The 14544-nt window shown below is 36.9% G+C and overlaps 1 pseudogene; it reads right to left on the reverse strand.

Moving 5' to 3' along the window:
* Positions 1-11574: 11574 nt before the first annotated feature.
* On the reverse strand, positions 11575-12160 carry LOC130851600 (peptidyl-prolyl cis-trans isomerase A-like; annotated as a pseudogene).
* Between the last annotated feature and the right edge of the window lie 2384 nt (positions 12161-14544).

A 14544-nucleotide genomic window follows, 5' to 3' on the forward strand; every position in this document is an offset into this window, starting at 1 on the left:
TGCGGGCTCCTGTGTGCTTAAGTAGGTGCCCATGGGAGCCGGCGGAGGAGAGAAGGCCCTGGGGAGGGATTTGGCTTCCAGAAGTTCCCCGGGTCGGCGGACGTGCCACAGGCGAAGCACCCAGGGCTCGGGTGACAGTTGGCATCTGGATGTAAGGAAAGCGCGAGGCCAAGGGCAAATGAAGGCCCACATTCTGGGCCAGGAGGCACGTGGGAACAGCGCCCTGGGTGCGGGATGATGTCAGCCAGCGCAGCGGCAGCCTTGGTGAGTTCTGTTCTCTGGAGGTCCTGACCTCCAGCCCCTGCTTTTCCTGATGCTGCCAGCAGGACTTTGGCTCTGGAGAGAGGAGCTTAGGATCTCTCTCTCTCTCTCTGTGTCTCTCTGTTTCTGTCTCTCTCTCTCTCTCTGAACATCTTTATTGCGATATCATTCAAATCCCATACAATTTACCCACTTAAAGTGCAGGGTTCTGTGGCTTTCAGTACATTCACAGATATGTGCACTCCTTACCATAGTTAATTTGAAAACATGTTCATCGCTTCAAAAAGAAACCCTGTACCCTATAGCTATCACCTTCTCATCTACTTCTCCCTCCCCTCAACCCTAAACAAGTACACATCTGCTTTCTCTCTATATATAGGTTTCCCTATTGTGGACTTTCTTATGCATGGGATTATATAATATGTGTAATATGTGGTCCTTTGTGACTGGCTTCTTTCACTTAGCCTGATGTTTCCAAGACCCATCCATGTTGCAACACATGTCAGAACTTCATTCCTTTCTATGGTCCAACATTATTCCATGGTGTGGCTGTATCACATTTTGTTTATCTGTTGCCAGCTGATGAATATTTGGGCTGTGTCCACCTTTATAAATAATGCTGCTATAAACATCCATGTATAAAATATTGTGTGGACCAATGTTTTCATTTCCCTTGGGTGTCTACCTAGGGTAGAATTGCTGGGTCATATGGTAACTGTGTTTAACTTTTTGAAGAACCACCAAACTGTTCCCCACAGCATCTAAACCATTTTACATCCCCACAAGCAGTCTTGTCTGTATTTTTGTACTTGACATTTAGTGGGGAAAAGCATAATAATTCCTGCAGTTAAGAAAAATTGCAGATAGGGTATTGACAGAAGGCCACACTCTTTCATTATCATAAAAAAATGAACATAATTCCCTTGAATGTTCTTTTAAGGAAAAAATAAATAACCAGTTTTTGTTTCAGTAAATGGGATGCATATTTTATTCTTCTAGAATGGTTGTTAATGTTGCTTTCTGCAATTTGCCTCTTAAGGAAATGGTGAGTAGACCATGATTTATATTTCAGCCCTGACAACACTGATTTCAGAAGACTCCTCTATAATTCCAAGCTTTCATACATTCATATATAATAAGACAGATATTCTTCTCTTTGGACTTTAATGCAATTTCTCTTTTTTTTTTCCATTTTTACTGGTAATCCATGTATCTACAATAGAGTGACTCACAGCCTCAACTAACAATTGAAAAACATCTGACAACAAAAACAGGGTTTGAAGGCTGCTGTGTGATTGGTTACAGTGATTGAATGTGGAGGTGTGACATGTTCTCCAGAAAAAAAAAAAAAAAAACAAAGAGGCACAGGAGGTAGCTGCTGGGCTGGCCAGTAGAGGTGCAGAAAGCAGAGGCTGGCAAATTAAGTATCAAATCCAAGACAAGCACAGTTTCTTTCTGGATCTGAAAGGCAAAAAGGTGAATGTTGAGGACATTAAAAGAAGCTTGATGAGAAAGCGTCTGCAGGTCAGAGAGGGACCAGTTGGAGAGGGAGAGTGCTACCATCCAAGGGGTGCTGGAGAGTGAGCCCTATGACACTTCCTACTCACCAATTCATTTTCATTTCCTCGAGATTCCTTAGTTAGGCAGTGAGCCACCAGCACATAATTGTGAAAACGAAAAACTTTCTATGCTATCGTTTTCTTCTTAATAAGACATTCCTTAGCTGTAAAAGTAATTAATGATGATGACTTTTATAGCTAAGAAGCCTCTTAAGATGGTATCATCCACATGAGAGTGGACTTTATGTAATTGAGTGTAGAGTTCTTAAAATGTATCTTTTCTTCGCAATATCTACAGAGTTTCCCACATCCTATTTGCAATGCAGTCCAATGGGTGTCATCTTGGTTTGTGGTTAAATACCCTTGGAAAAAGCATAGTCTTTCTGCTGGGGAGTTTCAGGCAGCCATGGGCTAATGGCCTCTAACTATACACATCTTCACTGGTAAATCAATATGTTGATTAATTAAAAGTGATTTTCATAAACATTAAGTATGCTGTTTCTTCTTCTCCTCACACTCCAAAAGATAATGGGTTTCATGTGGTTAGTTGACACTAGAGATGAATGTAGATCAGTGGTTCTCAATTAGAGGTTACTTTGCTGCCCCTGCCCCCACCCCAAGGACATTAGAGAAAGCCTGTTAATTGGGTTGACAGATTGAACTGAAGATGTAACTTACATCTAATGAGTGGAGGCCAGGGATGTTGCAAAACACCCTACAGGGCACAGGATGGCGCACAACAAAGAATGATCTGGCTCCAAATGCCAGCATAAGACCAAGAAACACTGCCCTGTATCCTTCCCTTCCCTTTTCCTAACATTATAAAGATACATAACTATGGTATGTTTCTCAAAACAAAGACATTGACATAGGTTCAGAGCTATTAAGCAAAATCCCGGACTCTGCTTGGATTTCACCAGATTTTCCATTTATACCCCTTTCTTTTCCAGGAGTTCATCCTTTTTCATCTGCTCTAATCTATGTAAGTTTTGCCTTTTCTTGTTTTCCATGACCTGGACACTTTTGAAGACTACTGGGCCAGTATTTCCTAGAACTGCTTAATTTTCTTCTCTTGGGATTTTTTTGAACTGTTTGTTTTATGTTTACCTTTTAATCAATTATACATGCAAATATTGGGTTGGCTAAAAAAAGAGTGTTCACAGAAAACCGAAATGAACTTTTTGACCAACCCAACAGCTTGACGTGCTAAATCGTTGTAGAATTCTTATTAAAAACATAGCACATGTACACACTGCATCCCATTTTTTTCCCCACAGAAATCTGGTTTCATAGTTCTCCATTTCTTTTTTATTATTTTTTCCTGCGCTCCACACTGGTGTGTCAGCAATTCCTGTTGTACCATCCCATCCTGTTAGCCTGAGTTCTGGGAGCTTTATATTTGCCGCATGCTTGCAGAGCTCGCCACTTCCTTATGCTCCATATCTTGGTGCCAAATTTATATCACAGTTTTCATTCCTTTGGATGTATTTTTTACCTGTGCATATTCTTAAGTAAACTTTTTTAAACAACTTTATTGAGGTATAATTCATATACCATACAATTCACCTCATGTACAATTAATTTCATTTTTTCACTTTAGGATTTCTCTAGGTTTCATTTTGATCTCAACTCCATTGTGTGTGTGTGTGTGTGTGTGTGTGTGTGTGTTTCATGATTCATCCCCATCCATTTTCTATTTTCTAGGAGTTCCTTAAAATATCTAGCCCACGGATGACACCCCATTTCATTTTCCAATACTACCATCAATATACTATTTTTTCTTGAATTTCTTTTATTTCATTTTAAGAGAATTAAGGGCATTATATGAATTTACTTCTTGTGGCTTTTCAAAAATATTTTTAACGTCTACATTCCAATTGGGTACAGTATTGCAATATTTTGATTGGTGGTTCTCAAACTTGAGTGTACAACATCAGAATCACCAGGAGAACACCCTAAACGAAGATTGCTGGGCTCAACCCCTACCAGTTCTGGACAGGTCTCCACTATTTACATGTCTAACACCTTCCCTGGGGATGGAGTGGGGCCTGCCCTGGGACCAAATATTGCAAAAGCAAACAAACACACAAGTACAAAACAGAACAAAGCAAAACAATGCAACGTAGTCTATGCAATTACCAGATGTTCTCCAATGGCTCAGGTGGTATAAACAGGAATCAAGAATCCTGGTATATGGCAGAAATTGACGGGCTCTAAGGTCCTTATTGATGCTGATAAGTCAGGACAGTTGGAAACAGAAAGCCCTGATGCAGAGGTTTGCAGAAGACTAATGGAAATTTTCACCATTTTCACCATTTGCATATAGGACAAAAATCATCGATAGATGAATGTTGAGCTAAAGGCAGCTACAGACTTCATTATGATTGTATATGGTTTTAGGATCTAGAATTTTTGGGGTTAAACCACTTTGAATTAGATATTGAAGGAAAAGGAGACTAACAAGACAATCATATGATCTAAGTTATACTGAGTATCGTTTTTCTCATCTGGAAAACATATATATTTTTTAAGAGTATTTCTCAATATTCAATGTTCATTCAGGTCAAGAAGACTTGTTGCTAAAATGCAGATTTTGAATCAGTAGGTCTGAGGTGTGGCCCCGACTTCTAGGTTTCCTACAGATCACAAGCTCTCCTGTGGACTGCGATCATGGTCTTGTCCTGGGTGTTTTTTAGAATGTAGACCCTTGGGCACTGCCCTAGGTGGAATCTATCAGTGTCTGCACTGTAACAGATGCATTTTATAGTGTGGGAGGCACATTACAGGCACATCCAAAGTTCTCAACCCCAATTGCGCATTAGAATGACCTGCAAACCCCATGTCCTGCTGTTCAATTTTAAATGCTCTGGAGAGGGCTCTATGAGTGTTTAATGTGTATTATTTTTTCTTCAAATCTTTATTGGAGTATAATTGCTTTACAATGTTGTGCCAGTTTCTGCTGTACAACAAAGTGAATCAGCTGTATTTGTACATATATCCCCACATAAGTCCTCCCAATGGATCCTGTTGTAGCTATGGTTGAAAATGACTGGGCCAGCTGTTCTCTGGCTTGTGAGCACAGCCAGCTAAGGACCCTGTCATCCCATTTCCCAGCCAGCACTGATTGATTTGACATGCCTGACAGTGCAACTGGTTCTTTCCATCTTACTCCATTTTCAGCTCTCCAGGGTTTGCTCTGTTAGATAATTACAGTTCATTCATGTAAAGGTCTAACCTTTGATGAAGAAAGCAGCATTCGTGTGATGTGACTGAATATCAGAAATATAATTCATACATTAAGTCCATATCAGCAGACTACAAAGCCAGCATTGAGCATAGCAGGTGGTGTATGTATTGGCACTTAATAAATGCTTACTGAAAGAATACTTCCTGCAGTTTGGCAAGGTTCACCTTTGACCTTCCATCCATGTACTGCACTTCTATAAGGAAATGTTCTTTCATACTTATGCTTCTGGAAACTGTTCTAGAGTATACCTGCATGCCATTGCACTCTTTTTTGATTAATTTCCTATTACGCATTTGATGGTTTGTTAAATACCTATGGAACAAAATGTCTGTTTGCTAATGTCCAGTCCAAATATAATTTTATAATCAAAACTTGCAGGCTATAAAATGAAAACAGAGGTGACATTTCATGCTGAGATATTTCTTCCTGAGAATGAAAGTTTTAAGGGCAAAGAGTAAGTCTCTTGGGAGCTAATGTATATGATATCTTCCCTGCCAGGGATGCTCAACACTTGTTAAATGAGAAATTTACCACAAGGTCCTGTAAGTTTGAATTTTGATCAGCTCATTGAAAGTGGGTACAGATGACAGAGTGTGTAGCAAGAATTGACACACACAGCCCAGTGAACTGCAGCTAGTTATGTTCCTGTAACTCTCCCAGATCCATAATTCAAAGTTTCACAGCTTGCATAAGATTCATCAGACAGAAAACAGTAATTACAAAGACATAATGAAGGGGTGATTTTCAGAGAAAGCTCTTTGGTATATTGGATATCACAGTAGGAAACGTATTTTTGTAGCCTTTAAGCAAGATGAGTGTCACAGGTATCAGCATTGTAGTGCATGCTCTCTGGCAGCCAGATCTTCTTTTATTAGCATCATTTCAGATAGTCTTGAGCTCGGCTGCAATTGGAAAGTCATACTAAAATGTATTAAAAATAATGTAAGTCAAGAGTGATTAGTCATCGTAAAACAAGCATGTTTCTTGTTGACTTGGCTGCTAATAGGCATCCTCACCAATGACTTCTTTGATGTGAAATAAGTGAAATAAAATGAAAGATAATGGTCCCACAGGGGAGCCAGCAGGGCTTTTAACTATTATATCAGAGTTGTATCTACTGAAAAGATGGTGAAATTTAATAGGTTAAATGACGTCAACAATGTAAAGGCTCAGTAATCTGAGGCAGATGGTGTTTGATCATCTTCAGGGTAATGAGGGCAAAGACAAACAACAGAACCAATATATGCCAAGGTTCATGGCTTTATGGTTATAAACTATACCTGACATATTAGCTAAATACCTGATTAAATGTTCAGGCATGGCTATATTGATTTACCTTACTACAAGTTATCCTGAATGCCAAAATACTGAATACTGTATTACTGGCTGAAAATAATCATTCAGCAATCTAGTGCAGTGTCATTTGCTAGGAAGCCAATTGATCAAGGTTTGTTGACGAAGCCAGATTTATTTGGAAAAGGAACTGTATTTCACATGCAAATTATGTGATCAGTTTTTCTTTCAAAGTCATTTTTGGACTCATTATTATAGTTTGATCTTCAGATCAATTATGTGAATCATGTTTCCAAGTTATCTTTTTTTTCTTACTGTCTCAACACAAACAGCAATATGTTTATCTTGCATTCATTTTTAAGACAATGAGAGACACATTTTTATAAATTTTGAAAGATATGTAGTGAGGGTGTCTGATTCCTGATCCAAAATAAAATTAATGAATTTATAGCTATAACTTAAAATTATAATGTTTATAAAACCTACTTAGCTCTGAAATTTGGAAATTTCATGTTTTTTAAAATTAAAGTGTTTTAAACAAACTCATAATATTTTTTGAATAATTAAAATGAGCCTTATTCACATTTTAAGAAAAATCTACTAAGAAGTATACATTTACATATTCTAGCATCAATACATTACTACATTTTAAAGTCAAACTTTAAAAAAAGTCATTCTTTTCTCCTAAAAATATTATTTCACAAATTAGATTATTGAGCACATTGAATGAGATTTCAGGGATTCTGCAAAAAGTGGATGGATGATGTAATATAAGAAAATACAGGTTCAATTTTCAGGATGTCAAATAAGTCAATAAATGATAGACTGATAATTTATTTTTGTTAATTGTATGAAAGAAGAAATAAAAGAAGATATCAAAAATTAATTTCAGTCTGCTGAAAGTATATATACTACCAACTGTAAAATAGATAGTCAGTGGGAAGTTGTTTATAACAAAGGGAGTCCAACTCGAGGATGGAAGATGCCTTAGAGGACTGGGGCAGGGAGGGTGGGGGGGACTTGAGGCGGGGGGAGTCAAGGAAGGGAGGGAATACGGGGATATGTGTATAAAAACAGATGATTGAACTTGGTGTACCCCCAAAAAATTAAAAAAAAAAATACAGGTTCAATTTTCAGGTTCTATAAAAGATAGACTGATAAATTTATTTTTGTTAATTGTATGAAAGAAGAAATAAAAGAAGATATCAAAAATTAATTTCAGTCTGCTGAAAGAAGGCATGTCAATATAAATTCCACACAGGTAATAGCATGGTAGCTAAGATAAAAGCAGTAGACATATTCTATCTGGAATTCAGAGGGGCATCTGACAAAATAATTCTGAGACAAGTTCCTCTTATGATAACTTTAAAAATACTTGTCTTTTAATAATGTTTAATCTATACATTAGATACAAATCCAAATATTGCAAAACAAACAAACACACAAATACAAAACAGAACAAAGCAAAACAAAACAATGTAGGCTATGCAATTACCTGTTGTTCTCAAATGGCTCAGGTGGTATAAACAGGAATCAAGAATCCTGGTATACGGCAGAAACTGACGGGCTCTAAGGTCCTTATTGATGCTGTTAAATCAGGACAGTTGGAAACAGGAAGCCCTGACACAGAGGTTTGCAGAAGACTAATGGAAATTTTCTTCATTTTCACTATTTGCAAAAATCGTCATAGATCGATGTTGAGCTAAAGGCAGCTACACGGAAGTAAGTTAGACTGGTGGTTTAGAGATGGAGAATCAGATTGTCAGAAAAACAGCTGCAGGATAAGTCATGGGTCTTGGCTACAATTATCTTGATAAATATCCATGTTTCCTTCCTGCAAAGACATGCTTTTTTAAACCACCACCACTGTGCAGTCCAGTCTTCTTACTTTACCTCATAAAAGCATTCCAGTTTTAGTAGATAGAGTGCATGCATGTTACTGTCCTTAGCAGAATTTAAACATAGCGCTGTAATAGGGGCCATAGTAGGCATTGTAGTTTGCAGTGCAGGGGAAGGGACTCCAATGTCTACAAAGACCAGAAAAACAAACTAAGAGTGAAAAGAGGTGTAACAAAGTAAGCCATATGCATGAAAATGTTTCACTTTATGCTTTACTATATGAAACATGACACTACAACTGGGAGGGAAATTACACCTGACACTTCTTCAGCACCATCAAGACAAAGGGCACTGGGAATTATAAACCCCACACGAAATGCTAGTCCTCATCTGTTCCCATCCATCAGTTGGTGACATGTAAAATGGGGCCAAAGTGACACCTGGCATCTGGATTGTGAGAAAAGCTGAATATAAAGGGTTATGTTGCATCTACCAAGGTTTGAAATGTTTATTGCTGATATTTCTTTTTTATTTTACAGTGTTTTTCACATTTTAAATAGATGATCTTTCTCTGTAATGAAGTGAAGTTGATCTATATTTCCTTTACATATTTTTTTATAAATTTATTTATTTATTTATTTATTTATTTATTGGTTGCATTGGGTCTTTGTTGCTGCATGTGGGCTTTCTCTAGTTGCGGGGGGCAGACTTCTCATTCCAGTGGCTTCTCTTATTGTGGAGCACAGGCCCTAGGCTCATGGGCTTCAGTAGTTGTGGCTCGAGAACTCTGGAGTGCAGGCTCGGTGGTTGTGGCACATGGGCTTAGTTGCTCCGTGGCATGTGGGATCTTCCCAGACCAGGGATAGTACCTATGTCGCCTGCATTGACAGGCGGATTCTTAACCACTGTGCTACTAAGGAAGTCCCTCCTTTACATGTTGTTCCTTTTCTGTTCTTTTCTACCCAAGTCAAAAGATACTTTGTGACATTGAAGTGTTTAGGCTCCTAAAATTTTGGTAAGAATAGTTTGTGTTATAGGACTCTTAAGTTCATACTCAATTATCCATGTGAAAAGCCAATTGCAAAAAAAAAAAAAAAAAAAAAAGCCAATTGCAGCCTCATTTATTTAATAATCCATCTTTCTTTTCACTGGTTTTAATGCCACCGTATTTAAAAATACATTTATTTCTTTGTGGGTTTCCAGGTAAGCTATTATATTCAATGTTGTATATTACTTGGCCCTGGGAGTCCCTTACGCTTTTTTAATTACCATCACTTTAGAGCTGTTGTTTGCTTTTCTTTAATATGAATTCACTATCCTTATTCTCCCTTAACTTTGGGGTATTGGTAATTATTGTAACATCATTTTGTCAATGTAATGATAAAAGAGCTATTGGGATAATGGCTAAGATTGCAGTCAACTTGCAGATGAACGGAGGAAGTATTGCCCTTCCTGGTGATAAGATCTTTTCTACATGCACCCATCATAGGCAGCTATCTAATGTAATTCCTCTTTAACGCCTTCTGATGTTTTATAATTCTTTTATGAAGGTTTTTCATACCTTGTGTTAGATTTATTTCCATGCCTTGTAATTTGCTTCTATAGTGAATAGTATTATTTAAATATCTATATCTATATCTATCTATATATTTTATCAGTTTCCTTGTTTATAGGAATGATGCTATTGACTTCTACATTAGAACCTTGTATTCAGCAATGTTAGGAAACTTCTGAATGCTAAAAATTAGCCTGTAGAGTCTGTTGGATTTCCTATGTATATAATCAAACCACCTCCAAATAATGAAAATTATTTTTATTTCTAATCAATCTGCCACAAATTTTATTTTCTTATAGTATTTGCTGCCTAGTACTTCCAGCAAAACATTTAATTATTGCAGTGAAAGCAGGCATCATTTTATTGTTTCTAACAAAACAAATTTTCATAAAGTTTTATCATTAAATATTATGTTTACTATACCTTGGGAAATACATCACATCAAAAATGTTCCTATTTTTCTAGGAGTTTTTGGTGAATGTGTGCGGAAGTTTATAAATATCGTTTGTGTATTTTGATACATTTACATATTTTTCCAACATTAAGCAGTAATTATGTTGATCTACTAATTTTAAATTATGTTTATAGCCTTGTGATAACTACTATCTTATCATTGAAATTTTAATTTATTAATTTATTCTCATATCGATGTTTTATCTGAAATATTTGTAGTTTGTAAGTAAAAATTGACTTTTAGTTTTGCTTTCTTGTATTATCCTTGAAAATTTTGGAGTCAAAGCTATAGTAGTATATGAAAATTATTCAGAGAGCTTTCATTCTTTTTCCATTGTCTGAAACATCTTATACTAAAAATTGAATATCGTGAAATTTAACTCAAATTAAAAAAAAGTGTAAATCCGTTCAGGTTTTCTATTTCTGCATAAATATATTTTAGTTATTTATACCTTTGTAGAACACTACCTGTAATTTCTAATTTCAGGGCATTTTGTGGCTTGTATTATTTTAGCATGACATTAAACATTCTGTTTTATTTATAATTGTAAGAAGTTTTTCATTCTCCATATTGATCTTGATGGTTTGTTTAGTTTTCTTGTCTTGACTAAGGTTAAATTAATTTTTTTTAAGTTTTTAATTGAAATATAGTTGATTTACAGTATTGTATTAGTTTCAGGTTTACAGCAAAGTGACTCCGTTATATATGCATTTTTTCAGATTATTTTTCATTATAAATCATTAAAAGATATTGAATATAGTTCCCTGTGCTATACAGTAAATCCTTGTTGCTTATCCATTTTATGTATAGTAATTTGTACAATTAAATTATTATTAAAGTGTTATCAAAGCTTAGCATTTGGTTTTGATCTTTAATTTTCTGCTTTATTAATTTCAGCATTCTGGATTTCTGTGTTCAACTTTATGTATGCTTAGTTACTTTCCTAACTTTATAGTTGAATTGTCAAATAATTTTGCTCTGCTTTTTAAGTATATGTATTTTTAATTTATATATTCCTTATACACAGTTTTACCTAAAAATCCGCAATATAATATGTACTTTGTCAGTCACTCAAATTTTTTGTTCTCTTAATAGTGATTGAGTTAAGCTTTCAAAATTTTATGTTTTTAAATCTGTTCCATGTTTATTTTTTATTTTTTTTGTTGTTGTTTAGTTTTTATTTCATAATCATAAACTTTTCAATTCAGCTAAACTTGGAGGGGAATAAGGAAAATATGGAACCCAAAGAACTGCAGTGAGAGCACAAAGATTATAGGATATTTCAAGAAGATGGGGGTGAAGGGGTGCTCTCCTGAGCTACAGAAGGAATGGTCTGGTAGTTAAGATAAAGCACAAGTCAAATTTATTAGATTTGTCCACAGTCAGCAGTGGTGATCTTCTTGCTGGTCTTGCCATTCCTGGGACCCAAAGCGCTCCATGGCTTCCACGATATTCATGCCCTCTTTCACCTTGCCAAAGACAACATGCTTGCCATCCAACCACTCAGTTTTGGCAGTGCAGATGAAAAACTGGGAACCATTTGTGTTGGGGCCAGAATTTTCCATGGACAGGATGCCAGGACCCGTATGCTTCAGGAGGAAATTCTCATCATCAAATTTCTCCCCATAGATGGACCTGCCATCAGTGCCATTATGGCATGTGAAGTCACCACCCTGGCACATAAATCCTGGAATTATTCTGTGAAAGCAGGAACCTTTATAACCAAAGCCTTTCTTCCCAGCGCTCAGAGCACGCAAGTTCTCTGCTGTCTTTGGAACTTTGTCTGCAAACAGCTCAAATCTGTTAACATAGCTTTACGGATTGGATGAGCAGTCACTTCTTGGTTTCCAGGTCCCTTACCTCGAAGGAGACACGGTCCAAGGGCTCACCGTTGACAGCGATGTCGAAGAACACGGTGGGGTTGACCATGGCTAGGCTGCGCGGGAGGCTCGGGGGTGGCGTCTGCAAGGCCCATGTTTATTGAATTTCAATTTTATTGCATTGTTGGCAAAGCAAGTTCTGTAATTTTGTTTTGCATTTTGGGAACTTAATTTGTAGCCTTTAGCATGATGTTGTTTTTGTTTTTGTTTTCTTTTGCTTTTATTTTTAATTTTTTTGTAAACATTGTTTATCCACATAAAAAGAAAAAGTTTTATCCATCATACTCAAATTGCTAACAGTGTAATTAAAACCCCCTCTAATCTACTTTTCCTGTTTTTCATGTTTCTATTTAGAATTTTAAAAATCTCCCATAATGGTGGGCCAATTGTCAGTTTCTCCTTGTAATTCTGTTGATCTTTTATTAATTTTAATTAAATAGTACATACTCAATTTTATATGCTTCTGATACATTGTGTTTTTATCATTGTTTAATAACCTTCTTTATTTCAAATAATTTCCTTTTTTTTTAACTTTTTATTTTTTTATTTTTTACAATAAACTGCATATATTTAGAGTGTACAATTTGGTATCCCAGTCTCCCAATTCGTTCAACCCCCCACCCTCCCTGCTTTCCCCACTTGGTGTCCATATGTTTGTTCTCTACATCTGTGTCTCTGTTTCTGCCTTGCAAACTGGTAGGTTTGTACCATTTTTCTATAGTCCACATATATGTGTTAATGTATAATATTTGTTTTACTCTTTCTGGCTCACTTCACTCTGTATGACAGTCTCTAGGTCCATCCATGTCTCTAAACATGTCCCAGTTTCGTTGCTTTTTACAGCTGAGTAATATTCCATTGTATGTATGTACCACATCTTCTTTATCCATTCATCTGTTGATGGACATTTAGGTTGCTTCCATGTCCTGGCTATTGTAAATAGTGCTGCAATGAACACTGGAGTTCATGTGTCTTTTTGAATTATGGTGTTCTCTGGATATATGCCCAGCAGTGGGATTGCTGGGGCATATGGTAGTTCTATTTTTAGTTTTGTAAGGAACCTCCATACTGTTTTCCATAATGGCTGTATCAATTTACATTCCCACCAGCAATGCAAGAGTGTTCCTTTTCCTCCACACCCTCTCCAGCATTTATTGTTTGTAGATTTTCTGATGATGCCCACTCTAACTGGTGTGAGGTGATATCTCATTGTAGTTTTGATTTGCATTTCTCTAATAATTAGTGACGTTGAACAGCTTTATATCAGTTGTGTCGGACAATGTTCTTCTGGTCAGTAGATGCCTTATGTGATTTATTTTTCTCTCTCTTTGCACACCCAGCTCACATGACTGACCTTCATATGTACATGCTCCAGGCCCCAGCTGGTGGGTGTTCTTATGGAAGAGCTGGTGAGGGGCGTGCCTCTCTGCTGGTTTCCCTGGTAACTAATTAGCCCACCTGACTTCAATTCCCCTATACCTGGCAATCTCCCCTTCTTCTGGGGAGTGAAGACTGCCACCATGTCCTGCCCACCGCCCTCCACACACTCTAGGGTGTTGCTTCAGGACTTTGCTTCAGACATGTACGCTCCCCCATCCATTAAACCACTGATGTCTCTGTTGCTGACTCCAGGCTCTTTCTTCAGTCTTGAAGCTGGGCAAGTACTGGCCTTGTAGGCATGTGGGGTGCAGCCCAAGAAGAGTACAGCTAGATTTTCTCTCTTAAACTGAGATTTTCTTTCAAAGGCTGGACTTAATGAATCTCTTTACACTCTTTACGTTTATTTATTTATTTATTCAAATTAGATTTTATTTTAGTGCAATTTTAGGTTTATAGAAATTTGGAGCAGAAAGTACAAAAAGCTTTCCTAGGCCCCATCTCCACCTGCACAGTTTCTCTTTTTATTAACATCTTGCCTTAATGTGGTATATTTGTAACAGTTTATGAACTGGTATTGGCATATTATCATTAACTAAAGCCCATAGTTCACCTTAGGATCCATAATGTCTGTTGTACATTCAATGTTTTTTTTTTTCAAATGTCATATATCTGTTGCCAGAGCTGCTCCAGGTCTTTGCTCCCACCTTTAGTAGGAGTTAACATAAATCTTTACATTAAAGGGTCCAGAGATAAGAAAGGAAACTGCAAACAAACAAACAAACAAAAAAAAAACAGATGGAACGAGCTGGGACCAAGATGGCAAAGAATCTGACCTCCAACAGACCAAGTCTCATTATACATTGATTTTCCTACATTAGCACATTAAACAACACACTGCCTGTGGCCAGGAATGGACATTAAAGCCCAAAGAAGGAAAGAAAACAGGGTGGCCTCCCACTGCCGCAGAAAAGCCCTGCCCCTTCCCTGGTAGACTAATTCATTTGCCTCCCATCATCAACCTCACTCCTCCTCCCTTTGTCTTTACTCTTTAAAATTAAATTCCTCTCGGGAAGAAG

This window comes from Hippopotamus amphibius, chromosome 4 (genome assembly GCF_030028045.1).
Source record: "Hippopotamus amphibius kiboko isolate mHipAmp2 chromosome 4, mHipAmp2.hap2, whole genome shotgun sequence".
NCBI lineage: Eukaryota > Metazoa > Chordata > Mammalia > Artiodactyla > Hippopotamidae > Hippopotamus > Hippopotamus amphibius.